The sequence below is a fragment of the Salvelinus fontinalis genome, chromosome 11 (assembly GCF_029448725.1).
Source record: "Salvelinus fontinalis isolate EN_2023a chromosome 11, ASM2944872v1, whole genome shotgun sequence".
Classification (NCBI taxonomy): domain Eukaryota; kingdom Metazoa; phylum Chordata; class Actinopteri; order Salmoniformes; family Salmonidae; genus Salvelinus; species Salvelinus fontinalis.
The window spans coordinates 57,870,040-57,895,804 of record NC_074675.1 but is presented as its reverse complement, the minus strand read 5'-3'; the positions used below and the strand labels follow the sequence as shown (position 1 = coordinate 57,895,804).

The 25,765-nt window shown below is 50.4% G+C and overlaps 1 protein-coding gene across 1 annotated transcript in view; it reads right to left on the bottom strand.

The window, feature by feature from the left end:
* LOC129864763 (FRAS1-related extracellular matrix protein 2-like) overlaps nucleotides 1–25,765 on the bottom strand; it is a 90,511-nt gene that overhangs the window by 28,754 nt on the left and 35,992 nt on the right. The window lies entirely within an intron of this gene.

The following is a 25,765-nucleotide window of genomic DNA, read 5'->3' as shown; positions in this document are numbered from 1 at the left end:
TTAGTATGGTAGAAGACCCAGCAGTCAGGTTATTGATATATATTAGGAATAACAACGGTCCAGTTGTCTTGGCCCTGGTAGATGCCAAGCCATTTGTATAAACAAATTGTTCTCTCTCATAAACATAACTATAAGCAATTATTTGTTTAATCATAAAAAACGTAATAATGCAATTTAGAAAGTAATATTTAATGATTAAACGTTTAAAACGCTTTGGATAAATCTAAAAAGGTGCCAAGAGCGTATTAATTGTTAAGGGCTGTAAAGATTTTATCTACAAGTTGCAAAAGAGACATATCTGTGGAGTAGTTATCTGTGGAGTAGTTATCTGTGGAGTAGTTATCTGTGGAGTAGTTATCTGTGGAGTAGTTATCTGTAGAGTAGTTATCTGTGGAGTAGTTATCTGTGGAGTAGTTATCGGTAGAGTAGTTATCTGTAGAGTAGTTATCTGTGGAGTAGTTATCTGTGGAGTAGTTATCTGTGGAGTAGTTATCTGTGGAGTAGTTATCTGTAGAGTAGTTATCTGTGGAGTAGTTATCTGTGGAGTAGTTATCGGTAGAGTAGTTATCTGTGGAGTAGTTATCTGTGGAGTAGTTATCTGTGGAGTAGTTATCTGTGGAGTAGTTATCTGTAGAGTAGTTATCTGTGGAGTAGTTATCTGTAGAGTAGTTATCTGTGGAGTAGTTATCGGTAGAGTAGTTATCTGTGGAGTAGTTGTTATTGTCCCCTCTATTACCTCCATCCCCTCCATTACCTCCATCCCCTCTATTACCTCCATCCCCTCTATTACCTCCATCCCCTCCATTACCTCTATTACCTCATCCCCTCTATTACCTCCATCCCCTCCATTACCTCCATTACCTCCATCCCCTCCATTACCTCTATTACCTCCATCCCCTCCATCCCTCCATTACCTCCATCCCCTCTATTACCTCCATCCCTCCATTACCTCCATCCCCTCTATTACCTCCATCCCCTCTATTACCTCCATCCCCTCTATTACCTCCATCCCCTCCATACCCTCCATTACCTCTATTACCTCCATCCCCTCCATTACCTCCATCCCCTCTATTACCTCCATCCCCTCTATTACCTCCATCCCCTCCATTACCTCCATCCCCTCTATTACCTCCATCCCTCCATTACCTCCATCCCCTCCATTACCTCCATCCCCTCTATTACCTCCATCCCCTCTATTACCTCCATTTTCTCTATTACCTCCATCCCCTCTATTACCTCCATCCCCTCTATTACCTCCATCCCCTCTATTACCTCCTTCCCCTCCATCCGCTCAATTACCTCTATTACCTCCATCCCCTCCATTACCTCCATCCCCTCCATTACCTCTATTACCTCCATCCCCTCCATTACCTCCATCCCCTCTATTACCTCCATCCACTCTATTACCTCCATCCCCTCTATTACCTCCATCCCCTCCATTAGCTCTATTACCTCTATTACCTCTATTACCTCCATCCCCTCCATTACCTCCATCCCCTCTATTACCTCCATCCACTCTATTACCTCCATCCCCTCTATTACCTCCATCCCCTCCATTAGCTCTATTACCTCCATCCCCTCCATTACCTCCATCCCCTCTATTACCTCCATCCCCTCTATTACCTCCATCCCCTCTATTACCTCCATCCCCTCTATTACCTCCATCCCCTCTATTACCTCCATCCCCTCTATTACCTCCATCCCCTCCATTACCTCCATCCCTCTATTACCTCCATCCCCTCTATTACCTCCATCCCCTCCATTACCTCCATCCCCTCCGTTACCTCTATTACCTCCATCCCCTCCATCCCTCCATTACCTCCATCCCCTCTATTACCTCCATACCCTCTATTGCCTCCATCCCCTCTATTGCCTCATCCCCTCTATTACCTCCATCCCCTCTATTACCTCCATCCCCTCCATTACCTCCATCCCCTCTATTACCTCCATCCCCTCCATTACCTCCATCCCCTCTATTACCTCGATCCCTCCATTACCTCCATCCCCTCCATTACCTCCATCCCCTCTATTACCTCCATCCCCTCTATTACCTCCATTTTCTCTATTACCTCCATCCCCTCTATTACCTCCATCCCCTCTATTACCTCCATCCCCTCTATTACCTCCATCCCCTCTATTACCTCCATCCCCTCCATTACCTCCATCCCCTCCATTACCTCTATTACCTCCATCCCCTCCATTACCTCCATCCCCTCTATTACCTCCATCCACTCTATTACCTCCATCCCCTCTATTACCTCCATCCCCTCCATTAGCTCCATCCCCTCCATTACCTCCATCCCCTCCATCCCCTCTATTACCTCCATCCCCTCCATTACCTCCATCCCTCCATTACCTCCATCCCCTCCATTACCTCCATCCCTCTATTACCTCCATCCCCTCTATTACCTCCATCCCCTCCATTACCTCCATCCCCTCCATTACCTCCATTACCTCCGTCCCCTCCATCCCCTCTATTACCTCCATCCCCTCCATTACCTCCATCCCTCCATTACCACCATCCCCTCTATTACCTCCATCCCTCCATTACCTCTATTACCTCCATCCCCTCCATTACCTCCATCCCCTCCATTACCTCCATTACCTCCGTCCCCTCATCCCTCTATTACCTCCATCCCCTCTATTACCTCCATCCCCTCTATTACCTCCATCCCCTCTAATACCTCCATCCCCTCCATCCTCTCCTTTACCTCCATCCCCTCTATTACCTCCATTACCTCCATTACCTCCGTCCCCTCCATCCCCTCTATTACCTCCATCCCCTCTATTACCTCCATCCCTCCATCCCCTCTATTACCTCCACCCCCTCCATTACCTCCATCCCCTCTATTACCTCCATTACCTCCATTACCTCCATCCCTTCTATTACCTCTAATACCTCCATCCCCTCTATTACCTCCATCCCCTCTATTACCTCCATCCCCTCTATTACCTCCATCCCTCCATCCCCTCTATTACCTCCATCCCCTCTATTACCTCCATCCCTCCATCCCCTCTATTACCTCCACCCCCTCCATTACCTCCACCCCCTCCATTACCTCCATCCCCTCTATTACCTCCATCCCCTCTATTACCTCCATTACCTCCATCCCCTCTATTACCTCTATTACCTCCATCCCCTCCATTCCCTCCATCCCCTATATTACCTCCATTACCTCCATTACCTCTATTACCTCCATCCCCTCTATTACCTCCACTACCTCTATTACCTCCATTACCTCTATTACCTCCACCCCCTCCATTACCTCCATCCCCTCTTACCTCCATCCCCTCTATTACCTCCATCCCCTCTATTACCTCTATTACCTCCATCCCCTCCATTACCTCCATTACCTCTATTACCTCCATCCCCTCTTACCTCCATTACCTCTATTACCTCCACCCCCCATTACCTCCATTACCTCTATTACCTCCATTACCTCTTACCTCCACCCCCTCCATTACCTCCATCCCCTCTATTACCTCCATCCCCTCTTACCTCCATTACCTCCATCCCCTCCATTACCTCCATCCCCTCTATTACCTCTATTACCTCCATCCCCTCCATTACCTCTATTACCTCCATCCCCTCTATTACCTCCATCCCCTCTATTACCTCCATCCCCTCCATTACCTCCATCCCCTCTATTACCTCCATCCCCTCTATTACCTCCATCCCCTCTATTACCTCCATCCCCTCTATTACCTCCATCCCCTCTATTACCTCCATCCCCTCTATTACCTCCATCCCCTCTATTACCTCCATCCCTCCATCCCCTCTATTACCTCCATCCCCTCTATTACCTCCATCCCTCCATCCCCTCTATTACCTCCATCCCCTCTATTACCTCCATCCCTCCATCCCCTCTATTACCTCCACCCCCTCCATTACCTCCATCCCCTCTATTACCTCCATCCCCCCTATTACCTCCATTACCTCCATTACCTCCATCCCTTCTATTACCTCTAATACCTCCATCCCCTCTATTACCTCCATCCCCTCTATTACCTCCATCCCCTCTATTACCTCCATCCCCTCCATTACCTCCATCCCTCCATTACCTCCATCCCCTCTATTACCTCCATCCCCTCCATTACCTCCATTACCTCTATTACCTCCATCCCCTCTATTACCTCCATTACCTCTATTACCTCCATCCCCTCTATTTCCTCCATCCCCTCTATTACCTCCATCCCCTCTATTACCTCCATCCCTCCATTACCTCCATCCCTCCATTACCTCCATTACCTAAATCCCTCCATTACCTCCATTACCTCCATCCCCTCATTACCTCCATCCCCTCATTACCTCCATCCCCTCTATTACCTCCATCCCTCCATTACCTCATCCCCTCTATTACCTCCATCCCCTCTATTACCTCCATCCCTCCATCCCCTCTATTACCTCCATCCCCTCTATTACCTCCATCCCTCCATCCCCTCTATTACCTCCACCCCCTCCATTACCTCCATCCCCTCTATTACCTCCATCCCCTCTATTACCTCCATTACCTCCATTACCTCCATCCCCTCTATTACCTCTATTACCTCCATCCCCTCCATTACCTCCATCCCCTCCATCCCCTCTATTACCTCCATTACCTCCATTACCTCTATTACCTCCATCCCCTCTATTACCTCCATTACCTCTATTACCTCCATCCCCTCTATTACCTCCATCCCCTCTATTACCTCCATTACCTCTATTACCTCCATTACCTCTATTACCTCCACCCCCTCCATTACCTCCATCCCCTCTTACCTCCATCCCCTCTATTACCTCCATCCCCTCTATTACCTCTATTACCTCCATCCCCTCCATTACCTCCATTACCTCTATTACCTCCATCCCCTCTATTACCTCCATTACCTCTATTACCTCCACCCCCTCCATTACCTCCATTACATCTATTACCTCCATTACCTCTTACCTCCACCCCCTCCATTACCTCCATCCCCTCTATTACCTCCATCCCCTCTATTACCTCCATTACCTCCATCCCCTCCATTACCTCCATCCCCTCTATTACCTCTATTACCTCCATCCCCTCCATTACCTCTATTACCTCCATCCCCTCTATTACCTCCATTACCTCTATTACCTCCACCCCCTCTATTACCTCCATCCCTCTGTTACCTACATTCCCTCTATTACCTCCATCCCCTCCATTACCTCCATCCCCTCTATTACCTCTATTACCTCCATCCCCTCTATTACCTCCATCCCCTCTATTACCTCCATCCCCTCTATTACCTCCATCCCCTCCATTACCTCCATCCCTCCATTACCTCCATCCCCTCTATTACCTCCATCCCCTCCATTACCTCCATTACCTCTATTACCTCCATCCCCTCTATTACCTCCATTACCTCTATTACCTCCATCCCCTCTATTTCCTCCATCCCCTCTATTACCTCCATCCCCTCTATTACCTCCATCCCTCCATTACCTCCATCCCTCCATTACCTCCATTACCTTCATCCCTCCATTACCTCCATTACCTCCATCCCCTCATTACCTCCATCCCCTCTATTACCTCCATCCCCTCTATTACCTCCATCCCCTCTATTACCTCCATCCCTCCATTACCTCATCCCCTCTATTACCTCCATCCCCACTATTACCTCCATCCCTCCATCCCCTCCATTACCTCCATCCCCTCTATTACCTCCATCCCTCCATTACCTCCATCCCCTCATTACCTCCATCCCCTCTATTACCTCCATCCCTCCATTACCTCCATCCCCTCTATTACCTCCATCCCTCCATTACCTCCATCCCCTCATTACCTCCATCCCCTCTATTATCTCCATCCCTCTATTACCTCATCTCCTCTATTACCTCCATCCCCTCCATTACCTCCATCCCCTCTATTACCTCCATCCCTCCATCCCCTCCATTACCTCCATCCCCTCTATTACCTCCATCCCTCCAGTACCTCCATCCCCTCATTACCTCCATCCCCTCTATTACCTCCATCCCTCCATTACCTCCATCCCTCCATTACCTCCATCCCCTCATTACCTCCATCCCCTCTATTACCTCCATCCCTCCATTACCTCCATCCCCTCATTACCTCCATCCCCTCTATTACCTCCATCCCTCTATTACCTCCATCTCCTCTATTACCTCCATCCCCTCCATTACCTCCATTCCCTCCATTACCTCCATCACCTCTATTACCTCCATCACCTCTATTACCTCCATCCCCTCCATTACCTCCATCCCCTCCATTACCTCCATTACCTCCATCCCTCCATTACCTCCATCCCCTCTATTACCTCCATCCCTCCATTACCTCCATCCCCTCATTACCTCCATCCCCTCCATTACCTCCATCCCTCCATTACCTCCATCCCCTCCATTACCTCCATCCCTCCATTACCTCCATCCCCTCATTACCTCCATCCCCTCCATTACCTCCATCCGTCCATTACCTCCATCCCCTCTATTACCTCCATCCCTCCATTACCTCCATCCCCTCATTACCTCCATCCCCTCTATTACCTCCATCCCTCTATTACCTCCATCTCCTCTATTACCTCCATCCCCTCCACCCCCTCTATTACCTCCATCCCTCTATTACCTCCATCCCCTCTATTACCTCCATTACCTCCATCCCCTCTATTACCTCTATTACCTCCATCCCCTCCATTACCTCCATCCCCTCTATTACCTCCATCCCTCCATCCCCTCCATTACCTCCATCCCCTCTATTACCTCCATCCCTCCAGTACCTCCATCCCCTCATTACCTCCATCCCCTCTATTACCTCCATCCCTCCATTACCTCCATCCCTCCATTACCTCCATCCCCTCATTACCTCCATCCCCTCTATTACCTCCATCCCTCCATTACCTCCATCCCCTCATTACCTCCATCCCCTCTATTACCTCCATCCCTCTATTACCTCCATCTCCTCTATTACCTCCATCCCCTCCATTACCTCCATTCCCTCCATTACCTCCATCACCTCTATTACCTCCATCCCCTCCATTACCTCCATCCCCTCCATTACCTCCATTACCTCCATCCCTCCATTACCTCCATCCCCTCTATTACCTCCATCCCTCCATTACCTCCATCCCCTCATTACCTCCATCCCCTCCATTACCTCCATCCCTCCATTACCTCCATCCCCTCCATTACCTCCATCCCTCCATTACCTCCATCCCCTCATTACCTCCATCCCCTCCATTACCTCCATCCGTCCATTACCTCCATCCCCTCTATTACCTCCATCCCTCCATTACCTCCATCCCCTCCATTACCTCCATCCCTCCATTACCTCCATCCCCTCATTACCTCCATCCCCTCCATTACCTCCATCCGTCCATTACCTCCATCCCCTCTATTACCTCCATCCCTCCATTACCTCCATCCCCTCATTACCTCCATCCCCTCTATTACCTCCATCCCTCTATTACCTCCATCTCCTCTATTACCTCCATCCCCTCCACCCCCTCTATTACCTCCATCCCTCTATTACCTCCATCCCCTCTATTACCTCCATTACCTCCATCCCCTCTATTACCTCTATTACCTCCATTACCTCCATCCCCTCTATTACCTCCATCCCCTCTATTACCTCCATCCCCTCTATTACCTCCATCCCCTCTATTACCTCCATCCCCTCCATTACCTCCACCCCCTCCACCCCCTCTATTACCTCCATCCCCTCCATCCCCTCCATTACCTCCATCCCCTCCACCCCCTCTATTACCTCCATCCCCTCCATTACCTCCATCCCTCCATCCCCTCTATTACCTCCATCCCCTCTATTACCTCCATCCCCTCTATTACCTCCATCTCCTCTATTACCTCTATTACCTCCATTACCTCCATCCCCTCTAATACCTCCATCCCCTCTATTACCTCCATCCCCTCTATTACCTCCATCCCTCTATTACCTCCATCCCTCTATTACCTCCATCCCCTCTATTACCTCCATCCCTCTATTACCTCCATCCCCTCTATTACCTCCATCCCCTCTATTACCTCCATCCCCTCTATTACCTCAATCCCTCCATTACCTCCATCCCCTCTATTACCTCCATCCCTCCATTACCTCCATCCCCTCATTACCTCCATCCCCTCCATTACTTCCATCCCCTCCATTACCTCCATCTCTCCATTACCTCCATCCCCTCATTACCTCCATCCCCTCTATTACCTCCATCCCTCTATTACCTCCATCTCCTCTATTACCTCCATCCCCTCCACCCCCTCTATTACCTCCATCCCCTCCATTACCTCCATCCCTCCATTACCTCCATCCACTCTATTACCTCCATCCCTCCATTACCTCCATCCCCTCATTACCTCCCTCCCCTCTATTACCTCCATCCCTCTATTACCTCCATCTCCTCTATTACCTCCATCCCCTCCATTACCTCCATCCCCTCTATTACCTCCATCCCCTCCATTACCTCCATCCCCTCTATTACCTCCATCCCCTCTATTACCTCCATCCCCTCTATTACCTCCATCCCCTCCATTACCTCCATCCCCTCTATTACCTCCATCCCCTCTATTACCTCCATCCCCTCTATTACCTCCATCCCCTCTATTACCTCCATTACCTCCATCCCCTCTATTACCTCCATCCCTCCATTACCTCCATCCCCTCATTACCTCCATCCCCTCCATTACCTCCATCCCCTCCATTACCTCCATCCCCTCTATTACCTCCATCCCTCTATTACCTCCATCTCCTCTATTACCTCCATCCCCTCCACCCCCTCTATTACCTCCATCCCCTCCATTACCTCCATCCCTCCATTACCTCCATCCCCTCTATTACCTCCATCCCTCCATTACCTCATCCCCTCATTACCTCCCTCCCCTCTATTACCTCCATCCCTCTATTACCTCCATCACCTCTATTACCTCCATCCCCTCCATTACCTCCATCCCCTCTATTACCTCCATCCCCTCCATTACCTCCATCCCCTCTATTACCTCCATCCCCTCTATTACCTCCATCCCCTCTATTACCTCCATCCCCTCCATTACCTCCATCCCCTCTATTACCTCCATCCCCTCTATTACCTCCATCCCCTCTATTACCTCCATCCCCTCTATTACCTCCATCCCCTCCATCCCCTCCCTTACCTCCATCCCCTCTATTACCTCCATCCCCTCTATTACCTCCATCCCCTCCATCCCCTCTATTACCTCCATCCCCTCTATTACCTCCATCCCCTCTATTACCTCTATTACCTCCATCCCCTCTATTACCTCCATTACCTCCATCCCCTCTATTACCTCCATTACCTCCATCCCCTCTATTACCTCCATCCCCTCTATTACCTCCATCCCCTCCATTACCTCCACCCCTCCACCCCCTCTATTACCTCCATCCCCTCCATCTCCTCCATTACCTCCATCCCCTCCACCCCCTCTATTACCTCCATCCCCTCCATTACCTCCATCCCTCCATTACCTCCGTCCCCTCTATTACCTCTATTACCTCCATTACCTCATCCCCTCTATTACCTCCATCCCCTCTATTACCTCTATTACCTCCATCCCCTCCATCCCCTCTATTACCTCCATTACCTCCGTCCCCTCTATTACCTCCATTACCTCATCCCCTCTATTACCTCCATTACCTCATCCCCTCTATTACCTCCATCCCCTCTATTACCTCCATCCCCTCTATTACCTCCATCCCCTCTATTACCTCCATCCCCTCCATCCCCTCTATTACCTCTATTACCTCCATCCCCTCTATTACCTCCATCCCCTCTATTACCTCTATTACCTCCATCCCCTCTATTACCTCTATTACCTCCATCCCCTCTATTACCTCTATTACCTCCATCCCCTCTATTACCTCCATCCCCTCTATTACCTCCATCCCTCTATTACCTCCATCCCCTCTATTACCTCCATCCCCTCTATTACCTCCATCCCTCCATTACCTCCATCCCCTCCATTACCTCCATCCCCTCTATTACCTCCATTACCTCCATCCCCTCTATTACCTCCATCCCCTCTATTACCTCCATCCCTCTATTACCTCCATCCCCTCTATTACCTCCATCCCCTCTATTACCTCCATCCCCTCTATTACCTCCACCCCCTCTATTACCTCCATCCCCTCTATTACCTCCATCCCCTCTATTACCTCCATCCCCTCTATTACCTCTATTACCTCCATCCCCTCTATTACCTCCATCCCTCTATTACCTCCATCCCCTCTATTACCTCCATCCCTCCATTACCTCCATCCCCTCTATTACCTCTATTACCTCCATCCCATCTATTACCTCCACCCCCTCCATTACCTCCATCCCCTCCATTACCTCCCTCCCCTCTCTTACCTCCATCCCCTCCATTACCTCCATCCCCTCTATTACCTCCATCCCCTCCATTACCTCCATCCCTCCATTACCTCCATCCCCTCTATTACCTCCATCACTCCATTACCTCATCCCCTCATTACCTCCCTCCCCTCTATTACCTCCATCCCTCCATTACCTCCATCCCCTCTATTACCTCTATTACCTCCATCCCATCTATTACCTCCACCCCCTCTATTACCTCCATCCCCTCCATTACCTCCATCCCCTCTATTACCTCCATCCCCTCTATTACCTCCATCCCCTCCATTACCTCCACCCCTCCACCCCCTCTATTACCTCCATCCCCTCCATCTCCTCCATTACCTCCATCCCCTCCACCCCCTCTATTACCTCCATCCCCTCCATTACCTCCATCCCTCCATTACCTCCGTCCCCTCTATTACCTCTATTACCTCCATTACCTCATCCCCTCTATTACCTCCATCCCCTCTATTACCTCTATTACCTCCATCCCATCCATCCCCTCTATTACCTCCATTACCTCTGTCCCCTCTATTACCTCCATTACCTCATCCCCTCTATTACCTCCATTACCTCATCCCCTCTATTACCTCCATCCCCTCTATTACCTCCATCCCCTCTATTACCTCCATCCCCTCTATTACCTCCATCCCCTCTATTACCTCTATTACCTCCATCCCCTCTATTACCTCCATCCCCTCTATTACCTCTATTACCTCCATCCCCTCTATTACCTCTATTACCTCCATCCCCTCTATTACCTCTATTACCTCCATCCCCTCTATTACCTCCATCCCCTCTATTACCTCCATCCCTCTATTACCTCCATCCCCTCTATTACCTCCATCCCCTCTATTACCTCCATCCCTCCATTACCTCCATCCCCTCCATTACCTCCATCCCCTCTATTACCTCCATTACCTCCATCCCCTCTATTACCTCCATCCCCTCTATTACCTCCATCCCTCTATTACCTCCATCCCCTCTATTACCTCCATCCCCTCTATTACCTCCATCCCCTCTATTACCTCCACCCCCTCTATTACCTCCATCCCCTCTATTACCTCCATCCCCTCTATTACCTCCATCCCCTCTATTACCTCTATTACCTCCATCCCCTCTATTACCTCCATCCCTCTATTACCTCCATCCCCTCTATTACCTCCATCCCTCCATTACCTCCATCCCCTCTATTACCTCTATTACCTCCATCCCATCTATTACCTCCACCCCCTCCATTACCTCCATCCCCTCCATTACCTCCCTCCCCTCTCTTACCTCCATCCCCTCCATTACCTCCATCCCCTCTATTACCTCCATCCCCTCCATTACCTCCATCCCTCCATTACCTCCATCCCCTCTATTACCTCCATCCCTCCATTACCTCATCCCCTCATTACCTCCCTCCCCTCTATTACCTCCATCCCTCTATTACCTCCATCACCTCTATTACCTCCATCCCCTCCATTACCTCCATCCCCTCTATTACCTCCATCCCCTCCATTACCTCCATCCCCTCTATTACCTCCATCCCCTCTATTACCTCCATCCCCTCTATTACCTCCATCCCCTCCATTACCTCCATCCCCTCTATTACCTCCATCCCCTCTATTACCTCCATCCCCTCTATTACCTCCATCCCCTCTATTACCTCCATCCCCTCCATCCCCTCCATTACCTCCATCCCCTCTATTACCTCCATCCCCTCTATTACCTCCATCCCCTCTATTACCTCCATCCCCTCTATTACCTCCATCCCCTCTATTACCTCCATTACCTCCATCCCCTCTATTACCTCCATTACCTCCATCCCCTCTATTACCTCCATTACCTCCATCCCCTCTATTACCTCCATCCCCTCTATTACCTCCATCCCCTCCATTACCTCCACCCCTCCACCCCCTCTATTACCTCCATCCCCTCCATCTCCTCCATTACCTCCATCCCCTCCACCCCCTCTATTACCTCCATCCCCTCCATTACCTCCATCCCTCCATTACCTCCTCCCCTCTATTACCTCTATTACCTCCATTACCTCATCCCCTCTATTACCTCCATCCCCTCTATTACCTCTATTACCTCCATCCCCTCCATCCCCCATTACCTCCATTACCTCCTCCCCTCTATTACCTCCATTACCTCATCCCCTCTATTACCTCCATTACCTCATCCCCTCTATTACCTCCATCCCCTCTATTACCTCCATCCCCTCTATTACCTCCATCCCCTCTATTACCTCCATCCCCTCCATCCCCTCTATTACCTCTATTACCTCCATCCCCTCTATTACCTCCATCCCCTCTATTACCTCCTATTACCTCCATCCCCTCTATTACCTCTATTACCTCCATCCCCTCTATTACCTCTATTACCTCCATCCCCTCTATTACCTCCATCCCCTCTATTACCTCCATCCCCTCTATTACCTCCATCCCCTCTATTACCTCCATCCCCTCTATTACCTCCATCCCCTCTATTACCTCCATCCCCTCTATTACCTCCATCCCCTCCATTACCTCCATCCCCTCTATTACCTCCATCCCTCTATTACCTCCATCCCCTCTATTACCTCCATCCCCTCTATTACCTCCATCCCCTCTATTACCTCCATCCCCTCTATTACCTCCATCCCCTCTATTACCTCCATCCCCTCTATTACCTCCATCCCCTCTATTACCTCCATCCCCTCTATTACCTCCATCCCTCTATTACCTCCATCCCCTCCATTACCTCCATCCCTCTTACCTCCATTACCTCCATCCCCTCTATTACCTCCATCCCCTCTATTACCTCCATCCCCTCTATTACCTCATCCTCCATCCCCTCTATTACCTCCATTACCTCCATTACCTCCATCCCTCCATTACCTCCATCCCCTCTATTACCTCCATCCCCTCTATTACCTCCATCCCCTCTATTACCTCCATCCCCTCTATTACCTCCATCCCCTCCATCCCTCCATTACCTCCATCCCCTCCATCCCCTCTATTACCTCCATCCCCTCCATTACCTCCATCCCTCCATTACCTCCATCCCCTCTATTACCTCCATCCCCTCTATTACCTCCATCCCCTCTATTACCTCCATCCCCTCTATTACCTCCATTACCTCCATCCCCTCCATCCCCTCTATTACCTCCATTACCTCCATCCCCTCTATTACCTCCATTACCTCCATCCCCTCTATTACCTCCATTACCTCATCCCCTCTATTACCTCCATCCCCTCTATTACCTCCATCCCCTCTATTACCTCCATCCCCTCTATTACCTCCATCCCCTCCATCCCCTCTATTACCTCCATTACCTCCATCCCCTCTATTACCTCCATCCCCTCATTACCTCTATTACCTCCATCCCCTCTATTACCTCCATTACCTCCATCACCTCCATCCCCTCTATTACCTCCATCCCCTCTATTACCTCCATCCCCTCTATTACCTCCATCCCCTCTATTACCTCCATCCCCTCTATTACCTCCATCCCCTCTATTACCTCCATCCCCTCTATTACCTCCATCCCCTCCATTACCTCCATCCCCTCTATTACCTCCATACCTCCATCCCCTCTATTACCTCCATCCCCTCTATTACCTCCATCCCTCTATTACCTCCATCCCCTCTATTACCTCCATCCCCTCTATTACCTCCATCCCCTCTATTACCTCCATCCCCTCTATTACCTCCATCCCCTCTATTACCTCCATCCCCTCTATTACCTCCATCCCCTCTATTACCTCTATTACCTCCATCCCCTCTATTACCTCCATCCCTCTATTACCTCCATCCCCTCTATTACCTCCATCCCTCCATTACCTCCATCCCCTCTATTACCTCTATTACCTCCATCCCATCTATTACCTCCACCCCCTCCATTACCTCCATCCCCTCCATTACCTCCATCCCCTCTCTTACCTCCATCCCCTCCATTACCTCCATCAACTCTATTACCTCCATCCCTCCATTACCTCCATCCCCTCTATTACCTCCATCCCCTCTATTACCTCCATCCCTCCATTACCTCCATCCCCTCTATTACCTCCATCCCTCCATCACCTCTATTACCTCCATCCCCTCTATTACCTCCATCCCTCCATCCCTCCATTACCTCCATCCCCTCATTACCTCCATCCCCTCCATTACCTCCATCCCTCCATTACCTCCATCCCCTCTATTACCTCCATCCCCTCTATTACCTCCATCCCCTCTATTACCTCCATCCCCTCCATTACCTCCATCCACTCTATTACCTCTATTACCTCCATCCCCACTATTACCTCCATCCCTCCATTACCTCCATCCCCTCATTACCTCCATCCCCTCTATTACCTCCATCTCCTCTATTACCTCCATTACCTCCATCCCCTCTATTACCTCCATCCCCTCCATTACCTCCATCCCTCCATTACCTCCATCCCCTCTATTACCTCCATCCCTCCATTACCTCCATCCCCTCATTACCTCCATCCCTCTATTACCTCCATCCCTCTATTACCTCCATCCCCTCTATTACCTCCATCCCCTCTATTACCTCCATTACCTCCATCCCCTCTATTACCTCCATCCCTCATTACCTCCATCCCCTCTATTACCTCCATCCCCTCATACCTCCATCCCCTCTATTACCTCCATCCCCTCTATTACCTCCATCCCCTCTATTACCTCCATCCCCTCTATTACCTCCATCCCCTCTATTACCTCATTACCTCCATCCCCTCTATTACCTCCATCCCCTCATTACCTCCATCCCCTCTATTACCTCCATCCCTCCATCCTCATTACCTCTATTACCTCCATCCCCTCTATTACCTCCATCCCCTCTATTACCTCCATCCCCTCTATTACCTCCATCCCCTCTATTACCTCCATCCCCTCTATTACCTCCATCCCCTCCATTACCTCCATCCCCTCTATTACCTCCATCCCCTCTATTACCTCCTCATTACCTCCATCCCCTCTATTACCTCCATCCCTCCATCCCCTCTATTACCTCCATCCCCTCCATTACCTCCATCCCCTCCATTACCTCCATCCCCTCTATTACCTCCATCCCCTCTATTACCTCCATCCCCTCCATTACCTCCATCCCCTCTATTACCTCCATCCCCTCTATTACCTCCATCCCCTCTATTACCTCCATCCCCTCTATTACCTCCATTACCTCCATCCCCTCTATTACCTCCATCCCCTCTATTACCTCCATCCCCTCCATTACCTCCATCCCCTCCATTACCTCCATCCCTCTATTACCTCCATCCCCTCTATTACCTCCATCCCCTACCTCATTACCTCCATCCCCTCTATTACCTCCATCCCCTCCATTACCTCCATCCCCTCTATTACCTCCATCCCTCATTACCTCCATCCCCTCTATTACCTCCATCCCCTCTATTACCTCCATCCCCTCTATTACCTCCATCCCCTCTATTACCTCCATCCCCTCTATTACCTCCATCCCCTCTATTACCTCCATCCCCTCCATTACCTCCATCCCCTCATTACCTCCATCCCCTCTATTACCTCCATCCCCTCCATTACCTCCATCCCCTCTATTACCTCCATCCCCTCCATTACCTCCATCCCCTCTATTACCTCCATCCCCTCTATTACCTCCATCCCCTCTATTACCTCCATCCCCTCTATTACCTCCATCCCCTCTATTACCTCCATCCCCTCTATTACCTCCATCCCCTCTATTACCTCCATCCCCTCTATTACCTCCATCCCCTCTATTACCTCCATCCCCTCATTACCTCCATCCCCTCTATTACCTCCATCCCCTCTATTACCTCCATCCCTCCATTACCTCCATCCCCTCATTACCTCCATCCCCTCTATTACCTCCATCCCCTCTATTACCTCCATCCCCTCTATTACCTCCATCCCCTCTATTACCTCCATCCCCTCTATTACCTCCATCCCCTCTATTACCTCCATCCCCTCCATTACCTCCATCCCCTCTATTACCTCCATCCCCTCTATTACCTCCATCCCCTCTATTACCTCCATCCCCTCCATTACCTCCATCCCCTCCCTCTATTACCTCCATCCCCTCCATTACCTCCATCCCCTCTATTACCTCCATCCCTCCATCCCCTCTATTACCTCCATCCCCTCTATTACCTCCATCCCTCTATTACCTCCATCCCCTCCATTACCTCCATCCCCTCTATTACCTCCATCCCCTCTATTACCTCCATCCCTCCATTACCTCCATCCCCTCTATTACCTCCATCCCTCATTACCTCCATCCCCTCTATTACCTCCATCCCCTCTATTACCTCCATCCCCTCTATTACCTCCATCCCCTCTATTACCTCCATCCCCTCTATTACCTCCATCCCTCTATTACCTCCATCCCCTCTATTACCTCCATCCCCTCTCATTACCTCCATCCCCTCTATTACCTCCATTACCTCCATCCCCTCTATTACCTCCATCCCCTCCATTACCTCCATCCCCTCTATTACCTCCATCCCCTCTATTACCTCCATCCCCTCTATTACCTCCATCCCCTCTATTACCTCCATCCCCTCCATTACCTCCATCCCCTCCACCCCCTCTATTACCTCCATCCCCTCCATTACCTCCATCCCCTCTATTACCTCCATCCCCTCTATTACCTCCATCCCTCTATTACCTCCATCCCCTCTATTACCTCTATTACCTCCATCCCCTCTATTACCTCCATCCCCTCTATTACCTCCATCCCCTCTATTACCTCCATCCCCTCTATTACCTCCATCCCCTCTATTACCTCCATCCCTCTATTACCTCCATCCCCTCTATTACCTCCATCCCTCCATTACCTCCATCCCCTCTATTACCTCCATCCCCTCTATTACCTCCATCCCCTCTATTACCTCCATCCCCTCTATTACCTCCATCCCTCTATTACCTCCATCCCCTCTATTACCTCCATCCCCTCCATTACCTCCATCCCCTCTATTACCTCCATCCCCTCATTACCTCCATCCCCTCTATTACCTCCATCCCCTCTATTACCTCCATCCCCTCCATTACCTCCATCCCCTCCATTACCTCCATCCCCTCCATTACCTCCATCCCCTCTATTACCTCCATCCCTCCATTACCTCCATCCCCTCTATTACCTCCATCCCCTCTATTACCTCCATCCCCTCTATTACCTCCATCCCCTCTATTACCTCCATCCCCTCCATTACCTCCATCCCTCATTACCTCCATCCCCTCTATTACCTCCATCCCCTCTATTACCTCCATCCCCTCTATTACCTCCATCCCCTCTATTACCTCCATCCCCATTACCTCCATCCCCTCTATTACCTCCATCCCCTCCATTACCTCCATCCCCTCTATTACCTCCATCCCCTCCATTACCTCCATCCCTCTATTACCTCCATCCCCTCTATTACCTCCATCCCCTCCATTACCTCCATCCCTCATTACCTCCATCCCCTCTATTACCTCCATCCCTCTATTACCTCCATCCCCTCTATTACCTCCATCCCCTCTATTACCTCCATCCCCTCTATTACCTCCATCCCCTCCATTACCTCCATCCCCTCATTACTCCATCCCCCATTACCTCCATCCCCTCTATTACCTCCATCCCCTCTATTACCTCCATCCCCTCTATTACCTCCATCCCCTCTATTACCTCCATCCCCTCATTACCTCCATCCCCTCTATTACCTCCATCCCTCTATTACCTCCATCCCCTCTATTACCTCCATCCCTCTATTACCTCCATCCCCTCTATTACCTCCATCCCCTCTATTACCTCCATCCCCTCTATTACCTCCATCCCCTCATTACCTCCATCCCTCCATTACCTCCATCCCCTCTATTACCTCCATCCCCTCCATTACCTCCATCCCCTCTATTACCTCCATCCCCTCTATTACCTCCATCCCCTCTATTACCTCCATCCCCTCTATTACCTCCATCCCCTCTATTACCTCCATCCCCTCTATTACCTCCATCCCCTCTATTACCTCCATCCCCTCTATTACCTCCATCCCCTCTATTACCTCCATCCCCTCTATTACCTCCATCCCCTCTATTACCTCCATCCTCCATCCCCTCTATTACCTCCATCCCCTCTATTACCTCCATCCCCTCTATTACCTCCATCCCCTCCCTCCATTACCTCCATCCCCTCCATTACCTCCATCCCCTCTATTACCTCCATCCCCTCTATTACCTCCATCCCCTCCATTACCTCCATCCCCTCTATTACCTCCATCCCTCCATCCCTCATTACCTCCATCCCCTCTATTACCTCCATCCCCTCATTACCTCCATTACCTCCACCCCCTCTATTACCTCCATCCTCATCCTCATTACCTCCATCCCCTCTATTACCTCCATCCCCTCTATTACCTCCATCCCCTCTATTACCTCCATCCCCTCTATTACCTCCATTACCTCCATCCCCTCTATTACCTCCATCCCCTCTATTACCTCCATCCCCTCTATTACCTCCATCCCCTCTATTACCTCCATCCCCTCTATTACCTCTATTACCTCCATCCCATCTATTACCTCCACCCCCTCCATTACCTCCATCCCTCCATTACCTCCATCCCCTCTATTACCTCCATCCCCTCTATTACCTCCATCCCCTCTATTACCTCCATCCCCTCCATTACCTCCATCCCCTCTATTACCTCCATCCCCTCTATTACCTCCACCCCCTCTATTACCTCCATCCCCTCCATTACCTCCATCCCCTCCCTCTATTACCTCCATCCCCTCCATTACCTCCATCCCCTCTATTACCTCCATCCCCTCTATTACCTCCATCCCCTCTATTACCTCCATCCCCTCTATTACCTCCATCCCCTCTATTACCTCCATCCCCTCTATTACCTCCATCCCCTCTATTACCTCCATCCCCTCTATTACCTCCATCCCCTCTATTACCTCCATCCCCTCTATTACCTCCATCCCCTCTATTACCTCCATCCCCTCTATTACCTCCATCCCCTCTATTACCTCCATCCCCTCTATTACCTCCATCCCTCATTACCTCCATCCCCTCTATTACCTCCATCCCTCCATTACCTCCATCCCCTCATTACCTCCATCCCTCTATTACCTCCACCCTCCATTACCTCCATCCCCTCTATTACCTCCATCCCTCTCATTACCTCCATCCCCTCTATTACCTCCATCCCCTCCATTACCTCCATCCCTCATTACCTCCATCCCCTCTATTACCTCCATCCCTCTATTACCTCCATCCCCTCTATTACCTCCATCCCCTCCCTCTATTACCTCCATCCCCTCCATTACCTCCATCCCTCTATTACCTCCATCCCCTCTATTACCTCCATCCCCTCTATTACCTCCATCCCCTCTATTACCTCCATCCCCTCTATTACCTCCATCCCTCTATTACCTCCATCCCCTCTATTACCTCCATCCCCTCTATTACCTCCATCCCCTCTATTACCTCCATCCCCTCTATTACCTCCATCCCCTCTATTACCTCCATCCCCTCTATTACCTCCATCCCCTCTCATTACCTCCATCCCCTCTATTACCTCCATCCCCTCTATTACCTCCATCCCCTCCATTACCTCCATCCCCACTATTACCTCCATCCCTCCATTACCTCCATCCCCTCATTACCTCCATCCCCTCTATTACCTCCATCCCCTCTATTACCTCCATCCCCTCCTCCTCTATTACCTCCATCCCCTCTATTACCTCTATTACCTCCATCCCCTCTATTACCTCCATCCCCTCTATTACCTCCATCCCCTCTATTACCTCCATCCCTCATTACCTCCATCCCCTCTATTACCTCCATCCCCTCTATTACCTCCATCCCCTCTATTACCTCCATCCCCTCTATTACCTCCATCCCTCATTACCTCCATCCCCTCCATTACCTCCATCCCCTCTATTACCTCCATCCCCTCTATTACCTCCATCCCCTCTATTACCTCCATCCCCTCCATTACCTCCATCCCCTCTATTACCTCCATCCCCTCCATTACCTCCATCCCCTCTATTACCTCCATCCCCTCTATTACCTCCATCCCCTCTATTACCTCCATCCCCTCTATTACCTCCATCCCCTCTATTACCTCCATCCCCTCATTACCTCCATCCCCTCTATTACCTCCATCCCCTCTATTACCTCCATCCCCTCCATCCCCTCTATTACCTCCATCCCCTCTATTACCTCCATCCCCTCTATTACCTCCATCCCCTCTATTACCTCCATTACCTCCATCCCCTCTATTACCTCCATCCCCTCTATTACCTCCATTACCTCCATCCCCTCTATTACCTCCATCCCCTCTATTACCTCCATCCCCTCCATTACCTCCACCTCCACCCTCTATTACCTCCATCCCCTCATTCCTCCATCCTCCATCCCCTCCACCCCCTCTATTACCTCCATCCCCTCCATTACCTCCATCCCCTCTATTACCTCCATCCCCTCCTATTACCTCATCCTCATCCCCTCTATTACCTCCATCCCCTCTATTACCTCCATTACCTCCATCCCCTCTATTACCTCCATCCCTCCATTACCTCCATCCCTCCATTACCTCCATCCCCTCTATTACCTCCATCCCCTCTATTACCTCCATCCCCTCTATTACCTCCATCCCCTCTATTACCCCTCTCATCCTCATCCCTCTATTACCTCCATCCCCTCTATTACCTCCATCCCCTCCTATTACCTCCATCCCCTCTATTACCTCCATCCCCTCTATTACCTCCATCCCCTCCCCTCTATTACCTCCATCCCCTCTATTACCTCCATCCCTCTATTACCTCCATCCCCTCTATTACCTCCATCCCCTCTATTACCTCCATCCCTCCATTACCTCCATCCCCTCTATTACCTCCATCCCCTCCATTACCTCCATCCCCTCTATTACCTCCATCCCCTCTATTACCTCCATCCCCTCTATTACCTCCATCCCCTCTATTACCTCCATCCCCTCTATTACCTCCATCCCCTCTATTACCTCCATCCCCTCTATTACCTCCATCCCCTCTATTACCTCCATCCCCTCTATTACCTCCATCCCCTCCATTACCTCCATCCCCTCTATTACCTCCATCCCTCCATTACCTCCATCCCCTCCATTACCTCCATCCCCTCTATTACCTCCATCCCTCTATTACCTCCATCCCCTCTATTACCTCCATCCCCTCTATTACCTCCATCCCCTCTATTACCTCCATCCCCTCCATTACCTCCATCCCCTCTATTACCTCCATCCCTCCATTACCTCCATCCCCTCATTACCTCCATCCCCTCTATTACCTCCATCCCTCTATTACCTCCATCCCCTCTATTACCTCCATCCCCTCCATTACCTCCATCCCCTCTATTACCTCCATCCCCTCTATTACCTCCATCCCCTCTATTACCTCCATCCCTCTATTACCTCCATCCCCTCTATTACCTCCATCCCCTCCATTACCTCCATCCCCTCTATTACCTCCATCCCCTCTATTACCTCCATCCCCTCTATTACCTCCATCCCTCTATTACCTCTATTACCTCCATCCCCTCTATTACCTCCATCCCCTCCATTACCTCCATCCCCTCATTACCTCCATCCCCTCCATTACCTCCATCCCTCTATTACCTCCATCCCCTCTATTACCTCCATCCCCTCTATTACCTCCATCCCCTCTATTACCTCCATCCCCTCCATTACCTCCATCCCCTCCTATTACCTCCATCCCCTCCATTACCTCCATCCCCTCCATTACCTCCATCCCCTCCATTACCTCCATCCCCTCTATTACCTCCATCCCCTCTATTACCTCCATCCCCTCTATTACCTCCATCCCCTCTATTACCTCCATCCCCTCTATTACCTCCATCCCCTCTATTACCTCCATCCCCTCTATTACCTCCATCCCCTCTATTACCTCCATCCCCTCTATTACCTCCATCCCCTCTATTACCTCCATCCCCTCCATCCCCATTACCTCCATCCCCTCTATTACCTCCATCCCCTCTATTACCTCCATCCCCTCTATTACCTCCATCCCCTCTATTACCTCCATCCCCTCTATTACCTCCATTACCTCCATCCCCTCCCCTCATTACCTCCATCCCCTCTATTACCTCCATCCCCTCTATTACCTCCATCCCCTCCATTACCTCCACCCCTCCACCCCCTCTATTACCTCCATCCCCTCCATCTCCTCCATTACCTCCATCCCCTCCACCCCCTCTATTACCTCCATCCCATCCATTACCTCCATCCCTCCATTACCTCCATCCCCTCTATTACCTCCATCTACCTCCATTACCTCCATCCCCTCTATTACCTCCATCCCCTCTATTACCTCTATTACCTCCATCCCTCCATCCCCTCTATTACCTCCATCCCCTCCTATTACCTCCATCCCCTCTATTACCTTACCTCATCCCCTCTATTACCTCCATCCCCTCTATTACCTCCATCCCCTCTATTACCTCCATCCCCTCTATTACCTCCATCCCCTCATTACCTCATACCTCCATCCCCTCTATTACCTCCATCCCCTCCATTACCTCTATTACCTCCATCCCCTCTATTACCTCCACCCCCTATTACCTCCATCCCCTCATCCTCTATTACCTCCATCCCCTCTATTACCTCCATCCCCTCTATTACCTCCATCCCCTCTATTACCTCCATCCCCTCCATTACCTCCATCCCCTCCATTACCTCCATCCCCTCCATCCTCCATTACCTCCATCCCCTCTATTACCTCCATCCCCTCTATTACCTCCATCCCCTCCATTACCTCCATCCCCTCTATTACCTCCATCCCCTCTATTACCTCCATCCCCTCTATTACCTCCATCCCCTCTATTACCTCCATCCCCTCCATTACCTCCATCCCCTCTATTACCTCCATCCCCTCTATTACCTCCATCCCCTCTATTACCTCCATCCCCTCTATTACCTCCATCCCTCTATTACCTCCATCCCCTCTATTACCTCCATCCCTCCATTACCTCCATCCCCTCTCTTACCTCCATCCCCTCCATTACCTCCATCCCCTCTATTACCTCCATCCCTCCATTACCTCCATCCCCTCTATTACCTCCATCCCCTCTATTACCTCCATCCCCTCTCATTACCTCCATCCCCTCTATTACCTCCATCCCCTCCATCCCCTCTATTACCTCCATCCCCTCCATTACCTCCATCCCCTCTATTACCTCCATCCCCTCTATTACCTCCATCCCCTCTATTACCTCCATCCCCTCTATTACCTCCATCCCCTCTATTACCTCCATCCCCTCTATTACCTCCATCACCTCTATTACCTCCATCCCCTCCATTACCTCCATCCCCTCCATTACCTCCATCCCCTCTATTACCTCCATCCCCTCTATTACCTCCATCCCCTCCATTACCTCCATCCCCTCTACCTTACCTCCATCCCCTCTATTACCTCCATCCCCTCCATTACCTCCATCCCCCTCTATTACCTCCATCCCCTCCATTACCTCCATCCCTCCATTACCTCCATCCCCTCTATTACCTCCATCCCCTCTATTACCTCCATCCCCTCTATTACCTCCATCCCCTCTCATTACCTCCATCCCCTCTCATTACCTCCATCCCCTCTATTACCTCCATCCCCTCTATCCCTATTACCTCCATCCCTCTATTACCTCCATCCCCTCTATTACCTCCATCCCCTCCATCCCCTCTATTACCTCCATCCCCTCTATTACCTCCATCCCTCCATTACCTCCATCCCCTCTATTACCTCCATCCCTCTCATTACCTCCATCCCCTCATTACCTCCATCCCCTCCATTACCTCCATCCCCTCTATTACCTCCATCCCCTCTATTACCTCCATCCCCTCTATTACCTCCATCCCCTCTATTACCTCCATCCCCTCCATCCCCTCTATTACCTCCTATTACCTCCATCCCCTCTATTACCTCCATCTACCTCCATCCCCTCTATTACCTCCATCCCCTCTATTACCTCCATCCCCTCTATTACCTCCATCCCCTCTATTACCTCCATCCCCTCTATTACCTCCATTACCTCCACCCCTTACCTCCATCCCCTCTATTACCTCCATCCCTCCATCCCCTCATTACCTCCATCCCTCTATCCTCCACCCCTCTATTACCTCCATCCCCTCTATTACCTCCATTACCTCCATCCCCTCTATTACCTCCATCCCCTCTCATTACCTCCATCCCCTCTATTACCTCCATCCCCTCTATTACCTCCATCCCCTCTATTACCTCCATCCCCTCTATTACCTCCATCCCCTCTATTACCTCCATCCCTCTCTATTACCTCCATCCCCTCTATTACCTCCATCCCCTCTATTACCTCCATCCCCTCTATTACCTCCATCCCCTCTATTACCTCCATCCCTCCATTACCTCCATCCCCTCTATTACCTCCATTACCTCCATCCCTCTATTACCTCCATCCCCTCTATTACCTCCATCCCCTCCATTACCTCCCTCCCCTCTCTTACCTCCATCCCCGCTATTACCTCCATCCCCTCTATTACCTCCATCCCCTCTATTACCTCCATCCCTCCATTACCTCCATCCCCTCTATTACCTCCATCCCCTCTATTACCTCCATCCCCTCTATTACCTCCATCCCCTCTATTACCTCCATCCCCTCCATCCCCTCTATTACCTCCATCCCCTCCATTACCTCCATCCCCTCTATTACCTCCATCCCCTCTATTACCTCCATCCCCTCTCCATTACCTCCATCCCCTCTATTACCTCCATCCCCTCTATTACCTCCATCCCCTCTATTACCTCCATCCCCTCTATTACCTCCATCCCCTCTATTACCTCCATCCCCTCTATTACCTCCATCCCCTCTATTACCTCCATCCCCTCCATTCCCTCTATTACCTCCATCCCCTCTATTACCTCCATCCCCTCTATTACCTCCATCCCCTCTATTACCTCCATCCCCTCTATTACCTCCATCCCCTCTATTACCTCCATCCCCTCTATTACCTCCATCACCTCCATCCCCTCTATTACCTCCATCCCCTCTATTACCTCTATTACCTCCATTACCTCCATCCCTCTCTATTACCTCCATCCCCTCTATTACCTCCATCCCCTCCATTACCTCCATCCCTCCATCCCCTCCATCCCCTCCATTACCTCCATCTCCTCCATTACCTCCATCCCCTCCTCCATTACCTCCATCCCCTCTATTACCTCCATCCCCTCATTACCTCCATCCCCTCTATTACCTCCATCCCCTCCATTACCTCCATCCCCTCTATTACCTCCATCCCCTCTATTACCTCCATCCCCTCTATTACCTCCATTACCTCCATCCCCTCTATTACCTCCATCCCCTCTATTACCTCCATCCCCTCTATTACCTCCATCCCTCTCTATTACCTCCATCCCCTCTATTACCTCCATCCCCTCTATTACCTCCATCCCCTCTATTACC